Source organism: Clarias gariepinus, chromosome 15 (genome assembly GCF_024256425.1).
Source record: "Clarias gariepinus isolate MV-2021 ecotype Netherlands chromosome 15, CGAR_prim_01v2, whole genome shotgun sequence".
Classification (NCBI taxonomy): Eukaryota; Metazoa; Chordata; class Actinopteri; order Siluriformes; family Clariidae; genus Clarias; species Clarias gariepinus.
In genome coordinates, this window is record NC_071114.1 from 28,955,371 (window position 1) to 28,968,577 (window position 13,207).

Below are 13,207 nucleotides of genomic sequence, written 5' to 3' on the forward strand. Positions count from 1 at the left end.
ATCTCGGTGACGGGGTCCTAGGCAGCCAAGGCTCACTGGTTCAATAGGTGGCTAAGGCTGGCCCGTGTAGTCCGATCCAATAGTAGTGTCAGTGTAGCTTAAATTGCTAAGAAACTCCCATAGAAAGGTCTCAGAACATGCAGTCTAGGTGGTCATAAGGTTACAGCTGATTGGGGAAGGTACACAAATGCCTTTTGTAGAACACAATGTCTGTTCAACGAGGAGCTTAAATGGCTTGTGTAAGGTCATGCTTAGTGAACAGGTCTAAAAGTTGGGGGTCAGCGACTTTAAATTCCCGTGAATGGTAAAAAAACGTGTTCCCTTTCCAGATGACACCCATGCCTGTGTGTGGCATCAAGCAAGAGTGGTGACTGGACCAACTGGTTACTTGGTTGGCCAAAAAGGAGATGTGTAGCTATGTGTAGGGCTCACAACGTGCATGGTGGTGGAGGTGGAGGTGGAAGTTAGGTGACAATCCCAGTCTGGTTGCAAGTACTGTATATGACAGAAAACTTATATGCCTAAAAGTTTGTCGATAGATAATAATGCAATTGTTGGACATCTTTCGCCAAAGTTTGTCCCCTCTATATATTATGTAGAACCTTGGATGGGTCCCAGGATAATCACGTAATGGGAGCAGGAGGTGGAAGACAAGGCAAGGGCTAAGGTACTGAGTTACTGATTGGAAGGTCGGCGGTTCGACCCCCAGCTCTACCAGGTTGCCATTGTTGGGCCCTTGAGGAAGGCCTTAAACCCTATTTTCTCCAGGGATGCTGTATCATGACTGACCCTGTGCTTTGACTAGTTACGTTGCTAGTTACGCTGGGACACGCGAAGAATGAATTTGACTGTGCAGTGATTCATATGTGACAAATAAAGGCTTGGCTTAGATAACTTGGCTTGGGTGCCAATAGTAGACTTGCAGGCCTCAGAAGACGTTCCTGTAAGACTTTCCAATAGATTTTGGAGTATGGCTGTGAGGATTTCTGTTTATTTAGCTACAAGAGCATTAGTGAGGTCAGGCGCTGGACTTGTGATGTCAAGGCTCCAGTTCCCAGTTCTGGTTCATCCCACAGCTGTCCAGTCAGGGCTCTCTGTTCAGCCAAGACAATTAAGTTCTTCAACGTTCTTCCGACCTTAACGCATCGTATCTTCATGGAGCTGGCCTTGTGTGAATGAGGACCAAAACAGGTTTGGTCCTCTTAGTTCCAGAGGAGGAGAACTATTAATAAAGCTTCAGCAAGTCTGTGGCAACAGTCCAAAGAAGGAACGCATATGATTATCAAGCTCAGGCATCTGCATACTTTTGGCAACACTGATGCACAATGTCGGGTTCGTGCTATTTTGAAGCTAGAATAATTTCTTTCTTCTGCTAATTAGCATCATTATTCTGTTCAACATCCGACATTAGTCTTAAATAAAGAACGGTGCCTACACCCTTACTTTAATCTCCTTTATGCCGTACACAGAAAAGAAGTTCGCTCCTTTCATTTTAACAGACGCCAAGATGGAAAGCTCATTGACGGTCGAACAAAACAACAGTTAAAGGTGAGAGCAAAGACGTCAGGGTCTCAAGGACGAGCTTTTCTCCTCTGCTCTGCCAATTATTGCTGATTAGCACCGAGTTAAAAAACAAACCCACGCCGCAGCGTAAATCAAACGTGCTCTCCGACACGGATGACGAGGTTTAAAACACTTCTATAAATACATAAGCGAATTCGAAATTGAATGTGCCAGAGCGGGCAGGATGAGGGAGGGGGGTTTTGTATGGTGGTGGTGGTGAGGGAGGAAGACGCAATTACGGATCTAATCAGAGCTTTGTGCGTGAAGGTGCGCCTCTTTCCTATCTCGTTCCCATTTGCATCATAACGCGGCGTGCAATATTAATTTCCGAGTTTACTGCTTATTGGAAGCGCAAAGTAGGAAAAGCCATTAAGGCTGCAAATAGGAAAGCTATTTGCTGTCACACGGATTCGGCTCTATTAAAGCGCAAGAAAAAAAAAAATCTTGTTAACCGTTTGGAATTAGAGTCATTTTTGGAGAGAGGCACTCTGTGGCAGGCCTGCAGAAATAAGTAATCATGGCCTGTTTCTCTCTCTCTGTCAGTCTCTCTCTCTCTATTTCGTTTTCTTTTCATCGTTTGTGGAGGACAGCAGGGATGAGGCTGGAGGGCGTCAGGGGTGAGGAAGTGCATGTACAGGCAATTAAAGTTGCTATCTGTTTGGCTAATGCACACACGGACGGACGGACGCGCTCTTCCACACGGCCCGAGGCTCAGGAAGGGAGAAGGAGAACATACGCCGGCTGGTCAGCTGATCTCTTCACCCAGACCCATCTCGGTTATTAATCCAATCTTACTGACTGCAGTCAAATCTCGACTCGGGCTGGCGCGCACGGCCGAAATGAACGTTAAAACTGCAAAGACGGTGCATTTATTCATTTGGGAGAGGGAGTGAAGACACGCTTTTGTCCTAAGTGATGTGACTGAATACGATTCAAGCATGTAGATTAACAGAAGGGGTTGGGGGTTAAGGACGTTGATCAAGGGCCCGAAAGTGGCTCTTTGGAAGGTGGTGAGGGTGAATCGCACCACTGCCAGTCGCTGCAAGCAAAAACAAGATGAGATGAGATAATGGGTTCAGAGGGATTTTCTTCTCACTCAGCAGCTCAGGGATGAAGTTTCCTTATCTAGCAAGGCTTTTCCCTAATGCCATGCAATTAATCTGGAATCACGCTCGACAAACCAATCTCCATAATTCGATCTCGAGCTCTGCATCATCGTTCAGACTTCCGACTTATTTCTGTGCATCGTATAGAAAAAAAAATATGCTGGTAGACAAACTGGCTACAATAAATTCCCGCTATAAAGAGATAGATATGTAGGTAGACAAACAGACAGATAGATAGATAGATATGTACAGTAGGTAGATAGACAGACGGACAGATAAATAGTTATGTAGACAGACAGGTAGATAGATAGATTACCTTTTTATTACTCCCTCACACACTTTTTTTTTTACCAAAGTAGATTCAAAAGATCTGGACATTCGTATCCGTTTACCTATTTCTAAGAATGTCCAAAAGACAGACATCAACAGTGTTGCCAACTTAGCGACTTTGTCGCTACATTTAGTGACTTTTCAGACCCCCTTGACGACTTTTTTCTCGAAAAAGCTCTGGCTGAAAGGAGCAGCATATTCCCGTGACCGCACGGCAGCTGACATAGATGTGAATGAGCTGCGCATCATAGGATTAGGGAAAAGATGCAGAATGCAAATACGACGTAATTACGTCATCAATATGCAAAATTACGCATGACGTCATCTAGAGACATTTGGCGACTTTTCGAGCAAACTTTAGCTACTTTTCAATGTAAATAGTTGGCAACGCTGGACGTCAAACAATCCTAAATCCAAATGGTATGTGGGAACAGAAAAACAGTTTCTCATTTTTTTAAACATTAACCCAAGCCCTTTAAATGTCTCATCGTTTCTAATCTCAGGGAACACCAAGCACCAAAAATTAAAGCAATATGCACTCATCTCTGTTTTAATCTAATCTCTGTACATCACATGCCAGCTCTAGCCAGTTCAAACCCAGTGTGAGAGAGAGAGAGAGAGAGAGAGAGAGAGAGAGAGAGAGAGCGTGGCGATTTATGGATGCTCCATCTCTAAGGTCCATGGAGGTGTTTTATGGTGGGACCTGCAGGGCCCATTAAGGCGGCGTGTGGTGCTCCGAGTCGACCGCGGCTATCGATCGGCCGGCGCTGGGGCCCGGCCCGGGCCTGCCTAGTTAAAAACTGCTGCGTATGTGTGTAGGGAAATGAAAACGGAGGCCTTGGTGTGCAATGATCTGTGTGTGAAGAAGAAAAAAATGAGTGGGCTGGAGGAGGAGACGAAGAAGAAAAAAAAAAAAAGATTTAAAATCTTCCTCCGGCTGTTCGCGTGAAGTCGGCTGTGCTCGGGTACTGAAAGTCGGCTCTGTTTTCTTAAAGAGGAAAATGAAAGCACAGCGAGGAAAAAAAAAAACTGGATAGTCATTGAATTGGTGGAGAACTGCAGATTATAGACTCTCTCACACACACACACACACACACACACACACACACACACACACACACACACACACACACACACACACACACACACACACACACACACACACACACACACAGTACGACCCAGAAGAAGAAGCGCAGTAAGGCTTAGAAAGTAGAGAACGCACCAGTGTTAAGTAGAAATAGATGAAAGCGGAGCTTGAAAACCCCGGAATAAGACACAGCGCGTTGGGAGAAAGAAACTCTCGGCGAGGAACTGACAGAGCGATTAACTCAACACTGCAAGAACACATGTTGCATTAAGATATCACGCTTGTGTGTGTGTGTGTGTGTGTTCAACGCATATCCTTCTTGCAGCCCTTGAGCAGACAGAAGGAGGTATAAATATAAACATTTCCAATATTTACTTTACAATTTACTTTCATTTCTTAAGATATAATACAGTAGGGCAGGAACACACACACGTGCCCTTACAGGAAAATCATCAGCAACACGGTGGCGTCTTGAACTCGAGTTTCTGATTACAAGGTTGTTGTATTATCGTTTTTCTTCACATCTGACTTACAGCTTTAAGTAAATTGGAACTGGAGACTCCTTCCAAAAAGTGAATCACAAAATCATTGAAAATGGTGTTTTTTTCCTTTGTTTAATTGGACGTACTGTATATGTTTGCATTGGGTTACTATAGAAAGCACGACTGTATTAAAACAATCTGCTATTAGGGAAAATTAATTACTCGCTGAATTACTCGGTGAAGACGTTCGTTACTCCTGCCTCCGAGGTTAAGCTTAAATGATAAAGTACAAAGAACTTCTAATGAATCATTAATTAAACGAGTAATTTGATTTGTCTTTGTCTGCATGAGAAATAGCACACACGCGGTCATTATCTGTTCGGAGCGCGTGCAAGAATCTTTCACAATTACAGTACGTCATTTCTTTTTTCCTCTCATTCTATACACGCGCCAAGAGTCTCAGTGCTGAGTTTATCTCAGAGTTTAGTCTCTGAAGTCCTCTGTACACTTCACTTCTTTAAGAAAGTTTGGGGTTCCTTCGCACCCTGGGCGTAAAGAGCACGAGTCGCGCCGCTCCCGCACCTCTCTGCCACCATTAAGACGTTTCCATCAGAATTAATTGAAAGACAGATTAAAAATAAATTAAGAAAAATGCGGCGGGAGAGCTGCCAGCGCGCGCTTCATAAATCACGCCGGCCGAAGGCGGGAGCCGGCTCGCCGTAATTAAGCGAGCGCTATTTATTTTCTCCTGACGGTATGAATTAGAATTCAGACGCTGTGATTACATTAGGAGAGCGTCTGTCATGTGGAACTGCTGCAGGATGTGCGGGATATTTTTTAAGGACACAAACGAGAACGGAGGAGAGATGGAGAGCTGAGAGGGAAGAAGGTGGGCGGAGGAGGGGGGGACAAAAACATAAATATAATATAATAAAAAATTAATAAATAGTAAACTAACAGCACGAGAGATAGAGAGAGAGAAAGACAGAAAGAGAGAGAGAGAGAGAGAAAGAGAGAGAGAGAGAGAGAGAGAGAGGGTTCTATCATCTCTACACATGAACACTGGTACAGGATGTGTTTCATTGAATAAGAGTTGCTGACTGCGGCGTGTGCCAACATTGTGGCCCAGTGTGGGCACCGTATCCTGGTTGGCTCTGGTCCATACTCTGGTCAATCCCACACACACACACACACACACACACACGATACAACCTACATTTGTCTAACATACTGCAGCAAGTGCCAAATCACATCAATAGGGTTAAAGGTCAAAGTCTGCACATCTAACTCTGTGGCTTCCTCTGTTTTTGGTTTTAACAGAAAACTGTAGAGGAACTGTAGAGGAACCCTGTAGAGGAACCGTAGAGGAACCCAGTAGAGGACCCATATAGGAACCCTGTAGAGGACCCGTAGAGGAACCGTGTAGAGGAAGCCTCTAGAGGACCGGGGGAACCCGGTAAAAGACCCGTAGAGGAGCTGTAGAGGAACCCTGTAGAGGAACCCTGTAGAGGACGCGTAGAGGAACCCGTAAAGGAATCCGTAGAGGAACCCTGTAGAGGAACCCGGCAAAAGACCCGTAGAGGGACCCATAGAGGAACTGTAGAGGAACCCTGTAGAGGAACTGTAGAGAAACTGTAGAGGAACCCTGTAGAGAACCGGGGCCAAGCTTTGGTTCCTAAGCCTTAGTTTTTAATCCCTAGTCCAGTTTAAACTGTAATCCTGGTGAAACAGGTTTCTTCAGAAATGGCTGTCGGCTGTGCCGATCTGCTTCTCGTGTCCGACTCGACACGACGTCTGCGCTACTTCTGTTAGCGGTTTGGATTCTAATAATCGAATGTCCTGGAAACACAATCCAGAACCGGCAACAAACTCAAGTCAATAGTCCAAGAATACATCTGAGTAAAACTTTCAATGCTACTCAATACTCCTTTTTTTTTTCCCCAGACAGTCTCACACACTCGATTTCAAGACATCACCCATTAAGTCGGCGAAGAGCCAGAGTAACTGCGACCGGACACTGTAGAGTTTTCAACTCTCGTGTCTCAGACTCTGGTGTCTGGTAGCTCCTGTGTCAAGCTTAGAGCTTCAGTGTAGATGTTCCTGCATGTGACGGAACCTCAGGACGGTTCCAAGCACTGCTGAAAACATGACGAAAAGAAAAGAAACACCACACACACATGTAAAGATGTGGAAGCTTTTAAACAGTGCAGGACAGGTGTGGGGTGTTATTCTCTAGTGGGAGAACAGAAAAGGGCAGGTGGTGTGTGAGTGCTGCTGTCCCCACCGTCTCACACACAGAACCCCGTCTCTGTGGAGGACAGGTGCCAGACAGGAACGACACACACACACACAGCTTGGAGAAATTATGGAAAGTCTTTCTTTGAGTCCGTATCCAGTGCGCTCCAGGACAATAATTTTAAGGGGCGGAGTCAGACCTGATCCAGCCCCTCCTACCTAAACAAAGTATTAGTGTGTTTCACAATGGTACTGTATGTGTGTGTGTATAATCTGTTGTTTTGTGGTTTACAGAATTGTCCAAAGGTTAAAGGTTAAAGAGGTTCATCTTAAGGGAAGGAGTTGGATCAGATCTAGCGTCACCACGTGGACTGTTTTTATTACCAAAAAAATTGCTGCGTATTGAATTTTTAGGTGAACAACTGAAAAAAAAGTCGAATACTTTTCAAAGCTCATCTGCATTCATGAAATATTTGATGTTTAATATTTTATGTAAATCGCTACACATGCTCACTATAACGCACAACACGCCTAATATGAAGAGAGAATAAAACAAGTAGGCGTACTTATCTACTTTCATAGAGACAAAAAAAAGGGGAAAAAAACGTAATATCTGCTTATGTAATTTCAATATGAAAAGAGTATAAAGGCAAACACAAAGAAACGATATTAAACGCATTCTTGCAGCAGAAATACAATAAGCGTGTTAAGATCTACAATCCGTGCGGAGACGCGGGCGTGCGGTTCAGGAAAATCTACTCGGTTGCCACAAAGTGGGCTGTGATTTCTATTCCCAATCTGCTTATCTGGCGCAAAAAACAGTCGATTAAAAGCCGAGTGCGGCTTCCGCTTGAGTAAAGGCGTGTGGCACAAATAAATAAATAAATAAATAAATAAACAAAGAGAAAAAGAAAGAAGAGAAAGAAAGCACCTTAGTTGGACAGTGACCTGTTAAAAGAGTGATCTATATTCCTTCTGTGTGTGTGTGTGTGTGTGAGAGAGAGAGAGAGAGCTTGTCTCAAAGCAGATGCTTTCATTCTCTCTCTCTCTCTCTTTCACACACACACACACGGAATCAGTCTCAAAAAGCATGACACGTCTTAAGAAAGAGAGAGGACGAGGTCGGCTGCTTTTGCGTTGAGTCCGTCCTCTGAACACGAGGCGTTTAACGGCTTAGACGATCCACTTGTTAAAATAATAGAAATAAGAATAAGAATACACATGAATACACGCTGAACTGAGGACTCGCTTTCTGTTCACATTGAGTTCTAAAAAAACTAAAACTAAAAAAAACTCAATAATACAATGTCTAAGGACGTCCTGTAGCTCTGATCCTGCTCCCCAGATTACTTTACTCCATATCCGAAGCTAGCTCAAGGTCAAACTTAACCAGAAGCATCACTGCTTCATGTATTTTAAATAAATAAATAAATAAATAAATAAAACGCTTGTCTTGTTCCCATTTCTTCCCCTCTGCAGAAAATAAACACACCTTCACTCTAAGACGCACTGCATGCACTAAGAGCTTCTCGTCCTGCAGCTGGAGCAGCGGTGAGCGTGTGACGCTCAGGGGGATGAATAAATACCTCGATTAATTAATTAATAAAGGTAAATAACATATACATTAAGTTGGAAAGACCGATCTCTCTTCCACTTTCTATCTGTCTTCACACCACATATTTATGTTAGAGATGAAAAATGGAAAAAAAAAAGTGCTACTGAAATAGAAGACGAAGAGAGAAAAAAAGCTCTCCAGAACTTCTCTACCTGCACACACACACACACACGCATAAAAAGCACAAATCACACACCGAAATGCAAGACGCACATCATGAGAGTGCTAAAAAATCCCGGCTCTCCTGCCATCATTCCCTCCCTCTTTCAGTCTTTTCTGAACCCTAACCCGAGGCTGTCGCGCCACCGGTGGCCATTAGGTGTCTCTCTTTCACTGTGCATGACCAGCGCGGCCCCTCCTCTCCCAGAAAGAAGAAGAAAAAAAAAAAAAAGGGAACGAGCGTGAGCGAGAGAGAGAGAGCGAGCTTGCCGTCTCCCCACATAATGTATACACCGTCATTTGAAAATGGCAGCTTTTTGAAAATTCACCTTGATTATCAGACATTAAAAGTGACTTCTCCGGCGCTGAGTGTCTGGCCGGGGAGGGAGAGAGGGGGTATGGAGGAGGGGTGTGGGGGGGTTTGGATGTTGAGGTGGTGGTGGTGGTGGAGGTGGTGGTGGGGGGTTTGGCTGCAGACAGCAGAACAATGCGGCGCGCTCGGCATCAACGCCTTAACGGGCTCCGCAGCCGCAGGAAGGGGAGGCGGCCCTTTGTTCTCTCCCACATCCAATTATTTTTAACGCGCGCCTCTTTTCACAACAAGAGAGAATTTAATTTTAATGCAATCTCCCCAAAAAAAAAGAAAAGAAAAGAAAGAAAAGAAAGAAAGAAAGAAAAAAAAAGAAAGGGGGGTTAAAAACAGAGGAAAATAAAGCCTGCATCTATTTTTGAAGGCTGGACGAATGAGGGAGGAATTAATCAGGACAGTACTTACACTTACAGAAAGAAAGCTAAAAAGAAAACCAAAAACGTTTGCCCTGATCGTTTTTATAGCAGCGTGGATGAAATCTAGCAAAAATAACGACAACGACGACGAAACAAGCCTGAAACTTAAAACCTTGTTGGAAGGTCCCAAAACCTCATACTCAAGTACATCCATCCTGAACTACGCTAAATCTTTCCACCTGCTTATTTATTTTTTTTCTACCCATTTCGAGGCATCTGGAGATTGTGCCAGCTTCAGTAGATAAAGGCCAACCAGAGAAGGACCAGCTCCAGCTGGATTCTGCTTCATGATGGTTTGGAGCTACACATGCTGCTCCTGAGCTCCCAGTGATCCAGGCCCCATCTGCCCTCTGCACCTACTGACTCGTTCATGTTCATTTAAATAACTTCTGTTATACTGAACTTTCAGCTGCATAACACACATGATGTTATATAATTTTTATCCGTTTCACCCAGATGAGGATGGGTTCCCTGTTGAGTCTGGTTCCTCTCAAGGTTTCGTCCTATTGCTATCTCAGGGAGTTTTTCCTTGCCACTGTCGCCGTCACCCTTGGCTTGCTCATCAGGGACAAACTCATTATTATCTAGACACATTTTTCTCACTCATACACGCTTCCAATAAATTTTCTTTACATTTTTGTAAATCTGCTTTGAGACAATGACCACTGTTAAAAGCGCTATATAAATAAAATTGAATTAAAGCTGGGTGTGTCTCCGAATATTTTTCTAATTGGACGAGCACTCCATCTTGCTGTCAGAGCGGCAGTAAAAACGCACGCCGTTCCGTTCCCTGAGGACCGGAGCGTCTCTACCGCCGGCCTTTTATTACCACGATGTCGCGTGCGTACGAGATTCACGACGGAGTCTGGATGAGCCTGCGTCGGAAAAGAGAACACAGAGCGGGGCTTTACAGCGCAGAGCTCGCGTTCGCTTCCTGCTACACTTCAGATGTCATTTCTGAGGAGTGTGTGTGTGTTAGAGAGAGAGAGCACAACGGCGAGAGAGGTGAAATTAGGATCCCGACTCGCTCTCCACACGTCTTAGTTGCTGCACAGCCAATTTGCAGTATGAAATGATTGTGTGTTTTTTTTTTTCCTCCTTATCAGCACTGAGGCAGCTCCTGGAATAGTGAGAATTCACAATGAAAAGCCCTTCGTCTTTGTCCTCAGGACTAGTAAACACGCGGGCGCACACACACACACGGTACTAAATTAAATCCCCACTCCTAGGGTGTACAGCTAACTGCCGTTGTGTACGAGTGTGTGTGTGTGTGTGTGTGTGTGCAGGACTCGCTCTGCAGCAAGGCAAAAGCAATTCTCTGGTGGCGGCGAAATTAAAGGGCAGAATCCAGCCTGTTTATGGCTCGCGCGCCGCTCTCCTCTCAATCAAACGTTTTATTGGCAATCATTCGCCACACGCTGGACCCTAACACTCCTTCACACCGGGTGGTGGTGGTGGTAGGGGGACGCGTAGGGGAGCAGGCTCGACTATGAAAGGGTGGTGTGTGTGTGTGTGTGGCAGGGGGGGGTCAATATCGAGGTACCCACTGCACCCCTATTACTGAGGCTATCAGACCCAATTACTCTCACATGGAGCTGGACTCTTCATTAACCCCCATAAAGGCCCCACTAGCTGGCGATTCCTGAGAGCGCCAGTGGACGTGTGGAGTCTGGGCTCGGGAGAAAAAAAAACAAAACACACACACACACATCAGGGCAAACGCCAGGCAGAGAACGAGAAGCCCATGGGCTGTGATCAGACAGCGGCGTGAATCTGAGATATTTCATTTACAGAAGTGTTTACATGGCAGATGAAGTGACTGAAATCGGGTCTGCTCAGACTCAGAGTCGTATTTGCTTACAAGACCAGGCTGGTTGTCATGGTAACAGGGCAGGTAAGGATTTTAACATTCGACACAGGATCCGTGATGACCGAGACCCTCTTTTATTAGACAAAGAAAGGCGTTCTAATTATATATATCACTGAGATATACAGATCATACATCATACAGTGGCTTGCAAAAGTATTCGGCCCCCTTGAACTTTTCCACATTTTGTCACATTACAGCCACAAACGTGAATGAATTTTATTGGAATTCCACATGAAAGACCAATACAAAGTGGTGTACACGTGTGAAGTGGAACGAAAATCATACATGATTCCAAACATTTTTTACAAATAAATAACTGAAAAGTGGGGTGTGCGTAATTATTCAGCCCCCTGAGTCAATACTTTGTGGAACCACCTTTTGTTGCAATTACAGCTGCCAGTCTTTTAGGGTATGTCTCTACCAGCTTTGCACATCTAGAGACTAAATTCCTTGCCCATTCTTCTTTGCAAAACAGCTCCAGCTCAGTCAGATTAGATGGACAGCGTTTGTGAACAGCAGTTTTTTAGATCTTGCCACAGATTCTCAATTGGATTTAGATTTAGACTTTGATTGGGCCATTCTAACACATGGATATGTTTTGTTTTAAACCATTCCATTGTTGCTCTGGCTTTATGTTTAGGGTTGTTGCCCTGCTGGAAGGTGAACCTCCGCCCCAGTCTCAAGTCTTTTGCAGACTCCGAGAGGTTTCCTTCCAAGATTGCCCTGTATTTGGCTCCATCCATCTTCCCATCAACTCTGACCAGCTTCCCTGTCCCTGCTGAAGAGAAGCGCCCCCAGAGCATGATGCTGCCACCACCATATTTCACAGTGGGCATGGTGTGTTCAGAGTGATGTGCAGTGTTAGTTTTTCGCCACACATAGTGTTTTTGCATTTTGGCCAAAAGGTTCCATTTTGGTCTCATCTGACCAGAGCACCTTCTTCCACATGTTTGCTGTGTTCCCCCACATGGCTTGTGGCAAACTGCAAGCGGGACTTCTTATGGTTCTCATGGCCTCTTGGCTACATTTCTGATCAGCGCTCTCCTTGTTCGGCCTGTGAGTTTAGGTGGACGGCCTTGTCTTGGTAAGTTTACAGTTGTGCCATACTCCTTCCATTTCTGAATGATCGCTTGAACAGTGCTCCGTGGGATGTTCAAGGCTTTGGAAATCTTTTTGTAGCCCAAGCCTGCTTTAAATTTCTCAATAACTTTATCCCTGACCTGTCTGGTGTGTTCTTTGGACTTTATGGTGTTTTTGCTCCCAATATTCTCTTAGACAACCTCTGAGGCCGTCACAGAGCAGCTGTGTGCACAGGTGCAATGTCTATGGGCAACTGACTGCACTCAGACCAAAGGGGGCTGAATAATTATGCACACCCCACTTTGCAGTTATTTATTTGTAAAAAAAAAACGTTTGGAATCATGTATGATTTTCGTTCCTTCTCATGTGTACACCACTTTGTATTTGTCTTTCACGTAGAATTCCAGTTAAATTGATTTATGTTTGTGGCTGTAATGTGACAAAATATGGAAAAGTTCAAGTGGGCCGAATACTTTTGCAAGCCACTGTATGTATACAATACGGTCTGTAGACTCACGGAAAAGCATAAACAGAAGCGCATGGACATCTGCAAACTAAATGTGGAGCGACACGTTAAGGAAGGTGAAAGTTTTCGGAGATCTTCAAGGGAACGTTTTCAGGAAAAAGGTTCAACGATCAACTGTCGACACTCTGAGGTGTTAAAGCGTCCTCGCGATAGTCCTGATCTCGCTGAAAGGACGAAGAGTCGCTTCTGATGAAGAAACGAAGACAGCGGTGCATCCGTAGCTCGCAGCTAAAACTTTTTTTTAAATGAGGAAATACGAAAGCTTGTAGATAGATGTACTGTCTACAAGTGTATTGAAAAGGAAGGAGATCATGTGATGCATTTGTCTTTTCTAAAATGTAGAATAAATCCTACGGACAGAGTGC

At 44.5% G+C, this 13,207-nt stretch overlaps 1 protein-coding gene across 1 annotated transcript in view; it reads right to left on the reverse strand.

The window, feature by feature from the left end:
• The window catches only part of LOC128542983 (trichohyalin), a 186,307-nt gene that overhangs the window by 57,124 nt on the left and 115,976 nt on the right, over positions 1-13,207 (reverse strand). The window lies entirely within an intron of this gene.